The sequence below is a fragment of the Cupressus sempervirens genome, chromosome 8 (assembly GCF_028749045.1).
Source record: "Cupressus sempervirens isolate cs-2001-9-10 chromosome 8, ASM2874904v1, whole genome shotgun sequence".
Taxonomy (NCBI): Eukaryota; Viridiplantae; Streptophyta; class Pinopsida; order Cupressales; family Cupressaceae; genus Cupressus; species Cupressus sempervirens.
Window position 1 is genome coordinate 260,707,329 of NC_143125.1, and position 16,892 is coordinate 260,724,220.

A 16,892-nucleotide genomic window follows, 5' to 3' on the forward strand; every position below is an offset into this window, starting at 1 on the left:
CAATTCTGAGTTGAAGGTATATACAGATGTTGATTGGGCTAGAAATGTTGATAAAAGAAAAGGTACTAGTGGAGATGCTTTATTTTTATAAAAGAGGTTGATTTATGGACAAGCAAGAGGCATAATTATATTTCAAGATCTACAATAGAAGTTGAGTATGTTTATGCAATAATGAGTTGCTCAAATATTGTCTAGATTAAACAATTGTTAAAAGGTATGAAGAAAGATATTACTAAACATGTAGTGATCTATTGTGACAATACAAGTGCAATAAACATTTCAAAGAATCTTGTGATGAATACAAAGACAAAGCATATTGACATCAAGTACCATTACTTGAGAGAGTTAGTACAAAATAAAGAAGTAGGGCTTGAATATGTGAACACAAAGGAGAAAATAGTTGACATATTCAATAAGACACTACCTAAAGAAGCACATGAGTACTTAACTAGAAAGCTAGGGGCCATTCCCTATGTGAAAAAAAATTGAGAAGAGATGTAGCATTGCATCGAATGTTGTTATTATAATATCTTACATATTGATATAGGAGATCACACTTTAGGATCTGCCTAAAGGTGTGAAGTGATGTAAAGTAGTGAGTAGAGCTGAAATAGAAATTGTTGCCTAATGATAGAGTAAGAAACACTATAGATCTAAAATAGATGATATTTGCATAAAATTAGAGATGTCTAACAGTGAATCTAGTATGGTGATTGAAATGTCTTTCACATTACTGTCAAAGAGGGAGAGAAAGCTAGGTTATGTATGGAAGTTACCATTCCTATCACTAAGAGGGAGAGGTGTTATACAATGATTGATATGATGAGGTATTGTCATTTAGAGACATGACTAGAACAAACTATGTGCTAAACTGATATAGGGAGCATATTGAGATTGCATTGCATACTAATATTACATTGGATCAAAATCAGAATGAAACTAAGAAAGAAAGTACAAAAACATAGAGGGAGTTGAGTAGTGAAACACATGAGGTGTTAGTTATTTTTTAGATTATATGGTAACTTGGAAGATGTTAATTTTGAATGTGTTGCCATCAATGCCAAGGAGAGAGATTATTGGAACTACAATTGTGGAACAATTTTTATGTTATCATTGATGTTAAACCTTACTAGTAAGACATTTTTTGATAGTGTAGAGTGCCATATCATTTGGTTGATGAAGAGGTTTGCAAAGAAGAGATCATGAGATGACCTAGTGAAAGGTTGAGTCGAGATGTGAAAGTGTGATGGAATTACAATGGGCACTTGATCAGTTAGTACTTAACAAGATAATGTATTGTTTATTCATTACCATGACCAAGGAAGAAAGATCAGTTGAGAAGATAAAGAGTTGTGAAGTGACCAAGTCTTTGAAGCAAAAGATTAAGGAGCTCAAGCATTGCCAAGAAGAAAAGTGTTAGCCGAGTATTAGCATTAGCCAAGTGATAAAGAATGCCAAGTGAAAGTAACGACCAAGTTTCACAATGTAAACCAAGCAAGATAATCTAGGGATGACTGAGTGATCCGTTGATGACCAAGAAACATAATATAGTTATGATTGAGTGTTAAAAAAATAGTAGTTTGAGAAAGAATCAAGATTTGTAGCCGATACAATTGAATTCTTGAAATAACCAAACTATGTCGATGATAAGGATTATTGAGTAGGATTGTTTAATGAGTGGAAAAGATTATTTTAGTGATCAAAGGCTAAGATTTGAAGATATGTTTCTATAAATTTCAAGAAGGAAGAAGAAGAATAGAAGACAACTAGATTCATTGATTTTTTTTGCAACCCTAAGATCTACGCTTATGTTTAAGAAATAAAAGATAAAAGCTACCTATTTAAAGAGGAATATGAGATATTTTTTAAGGTTGTTGGACTAGAATTTGTGAAGACAAGTGGAAAACAAACTTGCAAAGGAGAAGTGTGAAGTTTGTGATGTGGGGGATTACTTGAAGAGTTTTGAAACAAATCTAAGTTGTTGAGCGAGATGGAGTCCATTCAATGAACCAATATCGAGCTGAATAGATACCTAAATTTTCAAAGTGAGTTTTATGTTATCAAATCAAACCTAGCTATTAATTTATAATCATTGTGATAGTAGTAAAATCCTTTGATTAAGGTTGATCTATCAACCATTTGTAAATACTTTAACAAGGTGACATTCTAAGGGAATATTCTAAAGTCCTTTAATAAGGTCACTCCTAACAAGGTGATTAAATCCTTTAATAGGGTTGGCTCCTAATGTAGTGCTCACTTCAGAAGAGTGAAAGTGGTAGCATATTACTTGGTGGTTTTTCCCAAATTTAGTTTCCACATTAAATACTGGTGTCAAATATTTGTGTGGATGTTTGTTATGTTTTTATGCTACCTATTATTTTAAGTTTGAAGTTTATTGTTAACTACACATGATAGTATTCTAGTAGTTGACACTTACTAAATAGAGAGCTAAGATGGAATGATTAAGTTGAATGGTGATGAATAGTTTCATTTAGTGAGTTTGATTAAGTTTGTTGAAGTTGTTAAAATTTGTTTATATACATATGGACCTAAGGATCCCCCGCCCCCTCAGTTATTCTAGATATTCTAACACTGTCCATCTTTTTATTGTGAATATTCAATAAATGTTACTAAAAAAATTGAAAGGGAAAGGGTACGTGACAATATTGAGGAACCGAAAAATACATGTAAAGATAGCTTAGGATGTATGACAATTCGAGTCTACTAATGATTATTCAATAGTGTGTAAATTAAGTTTATTTTTAGGAAAAACAACAACCAGTGTCATTAACATAATATTATTGAATTGTTTAACAAATATGTTCTTATTTTGATGAGAGTGAGCCTATTAACCTAAATATGTTGAATTCTAAGTAATATTTATAAATAATTATCTATTTTAAAGTTTCTAAATTTAATGGTCATGTATTATAAATGTTAAATGTTGATAATATTTTTCTTACCTTTTTAGGTTTATTTTGATAAGGTTATTTTTATTTTAGTAATCAGTGTATAAGTGGTCTATTATAATATAGAACATGCTTCATAATTGAAGTATAACCTATCTTTATTTCTATAGTATTATTACAATCAATTTTAATTTAATACTCTATCATTCTTTTATTGGGGAAATTTTTTGTTTTGGTAAATTTGGGTTTTTATCTTGATCTAAGCCTAGAGAGATCACATACATGGGGGTGTAATACCCCTCTTTACTATCATTGTAGACTTCATTTTTAAAGTTCTGTCTGACTCTTCTATGGACATGTTAGCCCTTAATTGATATTTGAAAAATAATACTTTGATATATAGGGTAATTGATTATACTAGATAACAATGGGTACTTACTAGTAATGATGATACTTTCATGTGTCTATTTGACAATCATGTTTGTCTTCGTAATGATGATGCTCTAATTCCTCTTAGTCAGTAAATGTAATTGCTTCTATATTGATATCATATGATATGACTTCAAATGCTAATAATGAGTTGTTTATATCAAAATATAATGCTACTTATACTTGTGATTTATTGATTATAATTACACCATATTACATGTGTATGGTGTGTGTGTCTATTTTATATTTCTATTTGATGTGGTTGATATGGTTGAGGGAGGGAGTTGTAGTCACTTGTGAGTTGAGATCTACACGATGTACCACTCCCTGCCATTCTCTATTTAGCTTATATATATATATATATGCTCATTTTTATGCAGGTTACAGGTACTAGACATCAACTTCCATAAATATCTAGGATGAGTGTGCCCTATCAAAATAACTCAATGGTAAGAATGGGGAGATGATGTTCAGGTCCATTCCTAGCCAAAGCCTAATTACTTGTCTTAAGAAGGAGGACATCTATTTGACTGCCTACCCTTTTGAAACCTGTGAGTTTTTCTTTACGTTTGTTGTTTGATTTTGACTTTGGTTAGTTCTACTTATGTTTCTTTTATGTGGGTTTGACTATGTGATTTGCTTGATAGATGATTTGATTAAGGTGCTTGGATTAATCATATGATATTAGAATTATTAAATATTAATTGATTAAAAAAGAAATATTAAAGTATGATGATATTTAATCAATTGATAAATTAATTAAATAAATGCTTTAATTTTATTTCAAGACTTAGTTTAAAAGTCTAATTTGAAAAATAGAAAAATGAATAAAATAAAAAAAGAAAAGAAAAATATTAAAGAATAACTATTGATTAATTAATTAATTAATAATGATTATAAAATTAAGATTAATGATAATTAATATGGAGGATGGCAATGGAAATCCCTAGACAAGACTTCACTTTCATTACAGGAAAAGAACATTGTTAATCAATTTCTAAAAAATAGATAGAAAAATCATAAAGATAGGAAAAATTTATAAAGTCAAAATAGGGTATAAAAAGATTATAAATTCTCAACAATGGGATAAGATTGACATCCCTCTAAATCTATGCTGGGATCTGATATGTCTTCTGAAAGTAGGTATCTTTCTTTTGGAAGCTCTTCAAAAAAGAATTCTTATAGCTGATAGCTTCACCAAGATGGGTTTTGAAGGACCATCTAGATGCTCACTTTGCGAAAAAGAATCTGAAACATCTGAACACTTACTTTATGACTATCCCTTTTTTATATATTATTTGCAAATGAAGATGACATTTTAAAAGTTAAATTTAAAATTTGGCCTTACTTTTTATCCCTTTATTTGGTTATTATGTGTAAAACTAGATAATTGTGTGTATTAACTTGCATGGTAGGGTGGTGTAATTAAGGACAAATCCTATTTCATTTCAACCATCAAAACATTCATATGTTATGCTAGGAAACCCACAAAAGAATAGGTTAAATGAGACATCTCAAAAACTTTTTCATTAGTTAAGATGACTCCTTTTTGTCTCTAAGACGTCCACACTCTTTACTCTTTAAGAGTCCCTTATATTCATTATTGTAAAACTAAGTTAAAGAGTATTTTTCAATCTTTTATCTTTTCTTCTTACATATTTAAATTAAATCTTACTATAAATTTTCCTTATACAATTTAATCCTTCAATTTCATAAATGACCTCTGTTTGTACTCGACCTAAACTTCAATAAAAGGAAAATTACTTTATTTTATACCTACAAATCATCTAATTCTCAATTTATACAGACAAATTTATCCTACACAACAATTTTTTTAGAAAAATTATATTATTGTTTAACAATCTATTGTAATTTTCCAGATCTCATTTTTGAATGCCATGTTTGAAAGCATCAATCAACTATTAAAAGAAAAGCCAACATCAAACTATAAATAAAATAAAATCCTCTTGATTTGTAAACCTCAAATACCTAAATCTCACCTTCCTGCTTTGATATTAACTCCACTTAATTTATTTTTACTTCAATTCATGATTAAGCTTGAATCCCTTAACATAAAAAGTAATTTATTTTCTTTTAGACTTGTAATGATTAAATAAAAAGATATAAATGCATGAGAATCAATCAATGTACACCTAAACTACCAAGGATTATTAGAGGAAATGACTTAATTATCGTTAGAGGTCTAATAAGTGTGACTTTTTCTTTTCTTTTTTAAAAAAAATGTTGACCCCTTAGTTACTACTATTAAATGAGTCCTAAAAATGATAACACATGTACCAATAGTCAATTATAGATGTGCTAATAGTCAAACATTTTTTGTTTGGTGATTGATCCATCTGCTTACCACTATTGTGACATTTTATAAAGACAATTGTGACATTTGGCCACAAGTATTGGTATTTTTGAGTGAACGACTATTGGTGCAAGAACATAGTGAGTACTAGGTGACACTTTGAAAATGTCACCTTTTGACCACTTAACATTGGACAATCTCTAGAAAGATATCTCTAAATACCCAAAAGACAAAACCTTGGCTTTAAGTTGTTAACACATATACAAAGTTGCATTAAAAAAAATTGAAGTCCAACTAACAATTTAGGAACTCTAGGAGCAAAAAATGAGGTATCTCCCCTAATGCCTTAATTATGTCCTTTTATTCGACAAAGCAAGCATTTCATTATCATTGTACAGTACTTATAAAGTCTATAGTCCGACGGTAAGTACACCAAGTTGTGGTGCCAAAAGGGGGGTATAAGTGGACACCTTTTCATGAAATCTGCAAATTTTGAACTTCAACAAGAATTTGAAGATAGTTACGCTCGAAATTTTAAGATATGATAAAAACAAAAGTCGTAGTCCTTTGAATCTAGTTTCTAAACTACTAATTTTTTTTCAAAATGGTTTAGTTTTAGGTCCTAAAAAAAGGGGGCCACAAAAAGTGGTATTGTTTATTCCAAAAAAACATAACATAGTACAAAGTGTGACTCCCCTAAAATTTTAACTTTTTTTTGAAATTCTTTAATTGCTCTTGTCAAAAGTTACTTAACACTATGTAGTTTATCCCAAATTTTTTGGGTAATTTTATAATGTGTATTTTTTATAATGATTTTTTAAACTAGACACATCCCAAAAATGTGAAATATTTGTGTGCTCCCCCTAGAAATAATTGAAAACTAATCTAAAATCAAAAAAAAAAATTTCAAAGTGTGTAGAATGGAGTCTAATTTCTAAAAAACTAAGTTGTTGCAAAATTCAATGAACGAGCTAAAATCTATAGCCCAATTAATACATGGTGGTTTTTGACAAAAAATGAACATACATTCAAAAGAAATTATAGATGAAAGGCTTGAAATAGTTCAAAGTAAAAATAAGTTATATGGTTAGATAGCTAACACAGAGACCTATAATGCTATGTAGCCTGATCTTATCGATACCCAACCACGAGTAATCTTGAAGGGGAGCACACAAGAAAAATCAATCATTTTTGGTATGTTTGTTGGAAAACATGTCTAAGACCTGTTTATAAACTCCAAACCTTTGGGTTGGATCTCCAAGGCAAAACCAAGCCTTAGGCTCAGTTTTAATACAAAGTTTTCAATAGCGTGCACGTGCAACCCAAGAGCAAGAGAGAGCTAGGTGGAGGGTGGGGTGGGGGGGTGAGGGAATGGCTATGTGTGTGTGTGTGAGAGAGAGAAAGTAGGGGATGGGAGAGGGGAGAGAGTACAGGATGGGAGAGAGGAAGTGAGAAAGAGTAGGGGTGACAAAGAGAGTACATGATGGGAGAGTAGGGGTGGTAGAGAGAGTACAATATGCGAGAGAGGGGAAGTGTGAGAGAGAGTAGGGGTGGAAAAGAGAGAGTATGGGATGGGGGAGAGAGATTGAAGGTAGGGGATAGGAGAGAGAGGAAGTGTGAGAGAGAGTATAGGTTGGGAGAGAGAGATTGAGAGTAGGGGATGGGGGAGAGAGAGAGAGTAGGTGGTGGGAGACAAAGTGCGAGAGGAAGAGTGAAAGAGAGGAGGATGAGAGTGCATGTGTGTGAAAGAGAGAGAGTAGGGAATGGGAGAGGGGGAAGACAAAGTAGCTCGAGAGAGAGTAGGTGATGAGAGAGGGAGAGAGAGGGGGGATGGAAATGTGTGTAAGAGAGAAAGAGAGAGAGAGTAGGGCATAGGAGAGAGTGTGAAAATGTGAGAGAGAGTAGGGGTTAGTAGAGAGAGAGTAGAGAGGGAGAGAGTGAGAGAGAGTGTGTGTGAGAGTGAGAGTCAGAGTGAGAGAGAGTGATAATGAGAGTGAGAGTGAGAGTGAGAGGGAGAGAGAGTGAGAGTGAGAGTGAGAGTGAGAGTGAGAGTGAGAGTGAGAGTGAGAGTGAGAGTGAGAGTGAGAGTGAGAGTGAGAGAGAGCGAGTAGGCAATGGGAGATGGAGAGAGAGTGAGAGACAAAGTAAGGGATGGGAGAGGAGAGAGGGGTGATGGGTGTGTGTGTGTGAAAGAGAGAGAGTAGGGAATGAGAGAGGGGAGAGAGAGATAGAGAGAATAGGGGATGGGAGAGAAAGAGAGTAGGCAATGGCAGAGGGAGTGGGAGAGGGAGAGAGAGGGGGGATGTGAGTGTGTGTAAGAGAGAAAGTAGGGGATGGGAGAGAGTGTGAGAGAGAGTAGAGGTGGAAGAGAGAGTGAGAGTAGGGGATGGGAGAGAGAGGGAGAGAGTGAGAGTGAAAGTGAGAGAGAGAGATAGTAGGCAGTGGGAGAGGGAGTGGGAGGGAGAGAGAGGGGGAATGGAAGTGTGTAAGAGAGATAGAGTAGGGGATGGGAGAGAGTAGGTAGTGGGAGAGGGAGTGTGTGTGTGTGTGTGTGAGAGAGAGAGAGAGAGAGGAGGGGAATGGGAATGTGTATAAGAGAGATAGAGTGGGGGATGGGAGAGAGTGTGAGAGTTTGAGAGAGAGTAGGGGGTGGAAAAGAGAGCTCGTATGGGATAGGGGCACGAGAGAGAGAGAGAGAGTAGGGGATGGAAGAGAGAGAGTGAGAGTAGGGGATGGGAGAGAGAAAATAGAGAGGGAGAGAGAGTACTTGAGAGAGATAGTAGGTGGTGTAAGAGGGAGTGGGGGAGGGTGAGAGAGGGGGGATGGGAGTGTGTATGAAAAATATAGAGAGTAGGGGATGGGAGAGGAGAGAGAGGGGGGGATGGGAGTGTGTGTGTCTATGAAAGAGAGAGAGAGAGTAGGGGATGTGAGAGGGGAGAGAGAGTGGGCAATGGGGAAGAAAGAGTAGGCAGTGGGAGAGAGAGTGGGAGAGGGAGAGAGAGGGGGGGAATGGGAATGTGTGTAAGAGAGACAGAGTAGGGGATGGGAGAGGGTGTTAGAGTGTGAGAGAGAGTATGCAGTGGCAAAGAGAGCTCATACAAGATGGGAGAGAGAGAGAGAGAGAGAGAGAGAGAGAGAGAGAGAGAGAGAGAGAGAGAGAGAGATTAGGGGATGGGAGAGTGTGAGAGAGAGTAGGGATGGGAGAGAGAGAGTGAGAGTAAGGGATGGGAGAGAGAGAAAGAGTAGAGAGGGAGAGAGAGAACTTGAGAGAGATAGTAGGCAGTAGGAGAGGGAGAGGGAGAGGGAGAGGGAGAGAGATAGGAGGGATGGGAGAGAAGAGAGTGTGGGGATAAGAGTGTGTGTGTCTATGAAAGAGAGATAGTAGGGGATGGGAGAGGGGAGAGAGAGAGAGTAGGGAATAGGGGATAGAGAGTAGGTGGTGGGAGAGGGAGAGAGTGAGAGTAAAGGATGGGAGAGTGTGTGAGAGAGAGTAGGGGATGGGAGAGAGTGTGAGAGAGAGTAGGGAAAGGGAGATAGAGAGAGGGGGATGGGAGTGTGTGTGATAAATCTAGAGAGTAGGAGATGGGAGAGAAGAGAGAGAGAGAGGGGGGGGGGGGATGGGATTGTGTGTGTGTCTATGAAAGAGAGAGAGTGTGATAGTGTGAGAGAGAGTAGGGGGTGGCAGAGAGAGAGTATAGAATGGGAGAGACAGAGTGAAAGGATGGGAGAGAGTGAGAGAGAGTAGGGGTGGTAGAGAGAGAGTACGGGATGGGAGAGACAGAGTGAAAGGATGGGAGAGAGAGTGTGAGAGAGAGTAGGGGATGGGAGAGAGTGTGAGAGAGAGTTGGGAATGGGAGAGAGAGAGTAAGAGTAGGGGATGGGAGAGAGAGAACTTGAGAGAGATGGATAGTAGGTGGTGGGAGAGGGAGTGGGAGAGGAGGAAAGAGAGGGATGGGAGTGCATGTGAGAGATCTAGAGAGTAAGGGATGGGAGAGGGGAGAGAGAGGGGGGATGGGAGTGTGTATCTGAAAAAGAGAGAGTTTAGGGGATGGGAGAGGGGAGAGAGAGTATCCTGAGAGAGAGAGAGAGAGAGAGAGAGAGAGAGTAGTAGATGGGGGAGAGAGATACTAGGTGGTGGGAGAGGGAGAGAAGGGCAGATGGGAGTGTGTATAAGAGAGAGTAGGGGATGGGAGAGAGTGTGAGAGAGTAGGAGGTGGCTGAGAGAGAGAATGGGAGGGGAGGGAGAGAGTGAGAGTAGGGGATGGGAAAGAGTGAGAGAGAGAGAGAGTAGGGGATGGGTGAGAGTGTGAGAGAGAGTAGGGAGAGGGAGATAGAGAGAGGGGGATGGGAGTGTGTGTGACAAATCTAGAGAGTAGGGGATGGGAGAGAAGAGAGAGAGGGGATGGGAGTGTGTGTGTGTGTGTGTCTGTGAAAGAGAGAGAGAGTAGGGGATGGGAGAGAGTGTGAGAGTGTAAGAGAGAGTAGGGGGTGGCAAAGAGAGAGTATGAGATGGGAGAGATAGAGTAAATAGATGGGAAAGAGTGAGAGAGAGAGTAGGAGGTGGTAGAGAGAGAGTATGGGATGAGAGAGACAAAGTGAAAGGATGACAGAGAGTGTGAGAGAGAGTAGGGTATGGGAGAGAGTGTGAAAGAGAGTTGGGGATTGAAGAGAGAGATTAAGAGTAGGGGATGGGGGATAGAGAGAGTAGAGAGGGAGAGAGAGAACTTGAGAGGGAGATAATAGGCGGTGGGAAAGGGAGTGGGAGAGGGGGGATGGGAGTGTGTATCTGTAAAAGAGAGAGTTTAGGGGATGGGAGAGGGGGGAGAAAGAGAGAGAGAGAGAGAGTAGCAAATGTGAGAGAGTGTGAGAGAGAGTAGGGGATGGGAGAGAGTAGGAGGATGGGGGAGAGAGAGAGATAGTAGGAAGTGGGAGAGGGAGGATGGGAGTGTGTGTGAGATATCTAAAGAGTAGGGGATGGGAGAGGAGAGAGGGTGAGAGAGGTAGAGAGAGTAGGCGGTGGGAGAGGAAGAGCGAGAGAGAGAGAGTAGGGGATGGGAGAGGGGGGAGAGAGAGTGTAGGGGATGGGAGAGAGACTAAGGGATAGGCGAGGGGAGAGAGAGTAGGGAGATAGAGATAGAAAGAGAGTAGGGAGGATAGAGAGTAGGAAGGATGGGGAGTGATGTGTTTTCACATAGTGCATACGCACTATAGTCAACAAGCAACTTTGGGGCCCATTTCATCCATTCTCTACTTTTGGTCCATTGGGCACTTTGTTATTCTGACAAAAATCATGGGTTTCAACATAGCAAACACTATTTCAACACTTTTTCAAGCTAGCAAACACCAAATCAATCATTGGATACACAATTTGAAGACTTTTTGAATATTCCTAGTATAAAAAAGTTTAGTACAATCCATTTTAAATATTTTTTGTCAATATATAGATATAAATTTGATTATAATTTGACTTGTTTTTTAATATATAGTGAATTCATTGAAAATTGTATGTTTGAATGAAATGTTATTTTGAAATGGTTAGAAATTTGACAAGTTGTTTGATATATATTGTGTATTCATTCAAATAATTATAATTTTATATGTATTTGAATAATTTGTAATTTACACATTTTAAGTAATTTAGATGTTTGAATAATTTGACATGTAGAAATTATCATCATGCCAAGGAAGAAACCAAAAACTCAAACAAATGAAGATAGGGAGAGAGATTTGGTAATTAAAAGAGATAAAATGAAATTACTACGTGAGCAAAGAAAATTGCAAACCAATAATGAAGAATTGACTTTCAAAGAGGATCAAGAACCACTAGTACAAAGAAACAAAGAGGAAGAATTAGAAAGACAAAGAAAATGAATGAGACTGTTACGCTCAAGAAGACAATTGAATTGTGAAGCTAAACCATCTTCCAATGTTGGAGTCATATCGTCTGCTACACCATCTTCCAATGTTGAAGTCATATCGTCCTCTCATGTTGAAGAGACATTGATTTTTAGATCCAACAATATACACACACTCCATCATGTCATGTTGAAATCACAACATCAACACATCAAGTTGGTGATATTACATCTTTTACATATTATTGCCAAGGCACATCATCTTCAGTTCAAGGTACACAATACACTCAACCTTATATTGATGTTGAAAATGTTGAGAGAATCGAAGAGATTAGAACACCTTCTAGAATTTGTTTTAGAAGACCAAAATATTTGATTGATATTGATACTACCATTTTGAAATCAATGTCTGACAAGATTAGCAAGCGCACTTGTCAAAGAAAAGTTAGTCATATGTGAAGATTATTTTTTGAAGAATTAAATATCACAGGTCAATGCCAATTATTTGTTGAAATGATGAGGAATTTGAAATTTAGGCCTATCATGAAGATTCTTGGGCTAAGAATGATGGACGATTCAAATGAAAAAAATATTGTAAAAAATCTAATAAGTGCTCATGACAAGGTGGGTTCTAAATCATGCACCAAAGATAGTAATATCACAAGATGAGTACTTACATTGACAATAGTAAGTAGCCAAATGAAGAAAGGTCGACTCATGAGAAAGAGAAGAAAAACATTAAAAATTGGTAGAGGTACTCTAAGGAGAGTCATGCTAAGGCGTGAGATATTGGAAGATCCAAAAAAATATGAGTTATGGACATTTAGTGGTAGATTACCGCGAAAGGATAAAAAAATTAGTGAAGCCATGAAATCATTGATCAAAATTTTTTGAAAAAATAACACGTGTTTCTCCTAATCAAAGAGATGTTGTAAGAAGGAGGATTGGTAGCCAAAATCGGGACCCACATGTGAAACATTTTTTGGACTCAACTCAAACAATTTTTTGCAAAATTTATTGGTATGTATCCTCAAATTTGAATAAGTCAAAGATTTTTTGAGATGGGTAAACCTTTTTATGTGAAAATAAATCACACACGCACAACTTGTTGTAGGATACATATTGAATTTTTTGACCATTTTGATGTTTTAAGGCATATATGCGTAGTTTTGCATTCTCAGTTTGTTTTGCAAGATTGTGACATGAATGAGCCACCAAGATCTTCAAGGGAATTCATATCCAAAATTTTATGTGAAATAGGGGATGACCAAAATTTTTACAAGACATCATGCTTAGATGGTACGTGCTTATTTTGTGGTTCTTTGCAACTTTTATCAACTTGTCAACATATGGATAGTAGTACACATGCAATTGGAAATGAAATAGTAGATTACAGAAAATTTAAGACAGTGACATATGCTCTAAAAGATGGGAAACATGGTAAAAGATGTGATTTAGTCATTGAAAAGATTCCAGTGTATGAGTTCATGAAGATTTTTCTTGAAAAGATTATTTACGAGTACGCAAGGCATACCCATAGAGCTTGATGGCTGAATTTGCAATTCAAGTTGTACAAGGATACATTTCCACTGGATGCAATTGTTTTGGTTGTAGATTTTGCAGAGAACTACACACTACAACCACAAAATGAGGTGCATGCAAAGTATTATACCTCTCAACAGGTTTCCATATTTGTTCACATAACATTCATGCATTCACCTACAACTATAGAGGATGACAGGTAGATTTTGAGGGAGTACCATTTTTACATTAGCGATGATTGATCACATTCTACGGAGTTCATACATAGTTGTTTTCAACTATTTTATGGAGATTTGGCTAACAGGGGCATAACATATCATCAGCACATTATTTGGTCAGACAATTGCGCACCTCAATTCAAGAATGCACAGATGTTCTATTGGTTGAGCAGGATGCACAAGTTGTGTGGAATTCAATATATGTGGAATTTCACAGAGGCTGGTCATGGTAAGGGAGAGCATGATGGTGCAGGCACATGCATTAAAAGAGCCTTGGCTCATGAAGAACTAAAGTATAAAGATGGAGCAATATTGGTAGATGCAAAATCCATCTTCCAATGGTGTAATGCTACAATGGGTCTAGGTAAGGAAGGTGAGTCTATGGTTCATAGATTTTTTTGGTTGATAGATAATACTAATATTGCACCATATCAGGATTGTTGCACACTAACAGGATCTAGTGAGTTACACTCTTTTAGAAGCTCTAATAGAGGTTCATGGAGTATCCACACATGAAAAATGGCATGCTATTGTCCATCATGTGTAGAGGAAAATTGGGATGACTGTGAGTTAATTGAATGGGTGGACAAATGGGATATACAGGTTTTGGACCCAATTGACACCTATCATCCCCCACAAGCACTAGAAATGGTAGAGATGGATTCGTCTATTGACTTTGACCGCTTGTCAGATCTAGTGCAACCTAGTAATATATATATTTATATATCTTTGTAATTTTAATATGTAACTTTATAACTTTTACTCAAGTATTTTATGAATTAATGACTGCATTTTGTACATTTGTCACTGCGGGCCATTATTTTGTTGTTATTGCACCTAAAGACAATAAAGAAGGGACATATTATTATTTGTGTCATTGTGTTGAACCCAAAAAAAAATTGGATCACTCGATTATAGATGGTGAAGGTCTAGAGTACCATGTCGATGCAGTGGTTGTAACCGACACATGGCTTAGAAGATATTCTATGAAGAACCCTAACTTGTGGTTATTCGAGGATTGGCAAACAGAGAGGAAGATTATTCATTATTCAAACCTTGTTGTCACATCAAATGTCCACTTGATAAAATATGGTGGAAAACCACATAATAAGATTCTTTGGAAAGTTCGCGAGTCAAACCATGAGGCAATACTTGAGACATTAAAATGTCGAGCAGATCCAGTTGGCTCATTGGATTGAATAGGGAGAGACAGAGAGAGATAGAGTGATCAATTGGATCCAAATACAATGTTGCAACCTCTTCCCCAAGACTATCCACATGACTAGGGTGGACCATATTGTTATGATGTGTAAGTGATGAGATTTAGTTTAAATCATAGATTTTATGTTTTGATTTTTTTAGAATCTAGATACATTATTTTAATTTATATTAGATTCTTTAATAGGACCCATTTTTAGATTAGTCATTTGAATAAGTGAAAGCTTAGAATTTTTTGTTTAGATCAAAATGTAATGAAAGAACATGAAAATTGTTAGAATGTGAATGCTTTGTGATGTAAAGTCATGATTGTGTGCATGTAACCAGAAACTTCAAACTGGCGAAAGCAAGGATACAATGGTTACCATATAACTCAAAAAGCAAGGATTTCTACAAATTGATAATTCTTAATGACAAGCCAAATTTAATTTTTATCATTCTCTAATTTTAGTGGATTAATCTTATCTTAGATTTTTTACTGTGCTAATTCTTCATTTGCAGGTCACCAAAGAAGAGTGCTAATAAAGTCGAAGCACCAGTGATAAAGGGTGAGATGCCAAAATCATCCTCAATATTTATTAGTGTTATTTGTTCAAGTACCATTGTGTGTTAATCATCTTATGCCTGGAATTGCGGAGGATCACAATCATCAAAAAGTAAGAAGAAAAATAGGTCTCGATCTAATGATAATGGGGCAATTATAGATATAGTTCTCTCTAAGGATAATGTTGATCAACCGATGTATAGGTTGAGAGAACCAAAAGACTATTTAGGTTTACTGAAAAGAAATCAAACTTTTGATATTTTAGGACACAAAATGTATATTGATGGATTTGACAAGAATTAAAAGTATACAGACAATCAATTTAGTCTTCCATAAAATGGTTCTTATATTAACAACTTTTACTATATTTATTGATTTTGTTCTAGCATTTAATGTGATTTAAGTTATGCGGGTATATATTGGGCATATGCTTTGAATGATTTATCCATGATCATCATGAGATTACCATCTCAAAAGTGTTTATTGAGCTCATTTTCTTAGCTACAAGACTAATACTCTTATTTTTCTTCCAAACCATGGTTGCTTGTAATAGATACCCAAGAATAATTGCAATCCTTGCATTCCAATTTGTTGGACTTTGACTCATTATTATCATAAAGTTGGAATTTTGGAAAGGGTTAATACTTGATTATGTATATTCATCCCATGTGTGTTCCATGAGGTTTTTACTATTGTAACATTTTAAGATTTAATTTTGTGGATTTTTCCCTCATTTTGTACATGATAGGTTTGTTCAAGTGACATATGATGAGGTTGTCTGTACAACGTAATGATTGAGTTGAAGTGATTTATGAAGTAAAGGGCTATTTAATGTAGCTACTTAAATCATGCATATTTGATGGCCATTTCCCTCTATTTTGTAGTCATTTTTCACGACACTATTTCTAACATGGTGTTAGCTGTTCAAGTTCATGAATGATCACAATATCCATGACTATACAACAAGTGTGTGTTTGATGCAAAGCCCTCCTATATTCCCCTAGGAACCACAACTCAACTCTGGGATTCTCTTGTATTCTTGGAATCTACCCAAGGAATTAGACTCTACTAGGGTTCAAGAGTACGTCTCTAACTTGGAAAAATCTTCCTACAACCATGTCTAAGAGGTTATAACCCAAATGTTAAGTTTGTCTTCTAAACACTCACATTGTTCACCATGCACCTAGTGTACCCTTATGCCTCCAACATACCAAAACTTGTCCTTGGCTTCATACCATGACCCCAAAAACTTGGATCATCTTAAAACATCCCATATAACATGGTCCAACTCCTTGCACACTCTTAGCAACTCATCTCTTACACTTTCTCAATTTTGCCTCTTCTAGGCTTGTTCCAACTAGCCCTTACCAGTCACTAATTTGTTGTTTTCTCCAAAATTTCCCACAGAACTTCCTAAAAAATTGGGTGATTAAAATACCCTTTTTTTCACTCTAAAATATACTCCAAAACCAACTGCACTTGTTTTGTAAAATATCACTCAAAACTGGCTATTTCAATCTACTATCTAGGCCTAGTTTGAGGCCATTTACAAAGCAACTCACAATCCCTTGACTCTTGGAACTCCCATGACCCAAAATAGTCTTAAGAAATGACTCAAATGCAATTATTCTTCTATTTTTTTGGTCTCATGATCAACTTTACAATGGTTTTTACAAAACCCTCCTTTCTAGCCCCTTTACCCTAAGGCTTTCTAGAAATCTTACTTTGCAACATCTCTAGAACCCAAAAATGGTTCAAAAACCTTCAATTTGGTTATATTAGATGATGTCCAACATAAAATGCAACTCTTGTTTGGATAAAACACTAAATCTACCTTTGGAGTAGTCACATACCCCTTTTTAT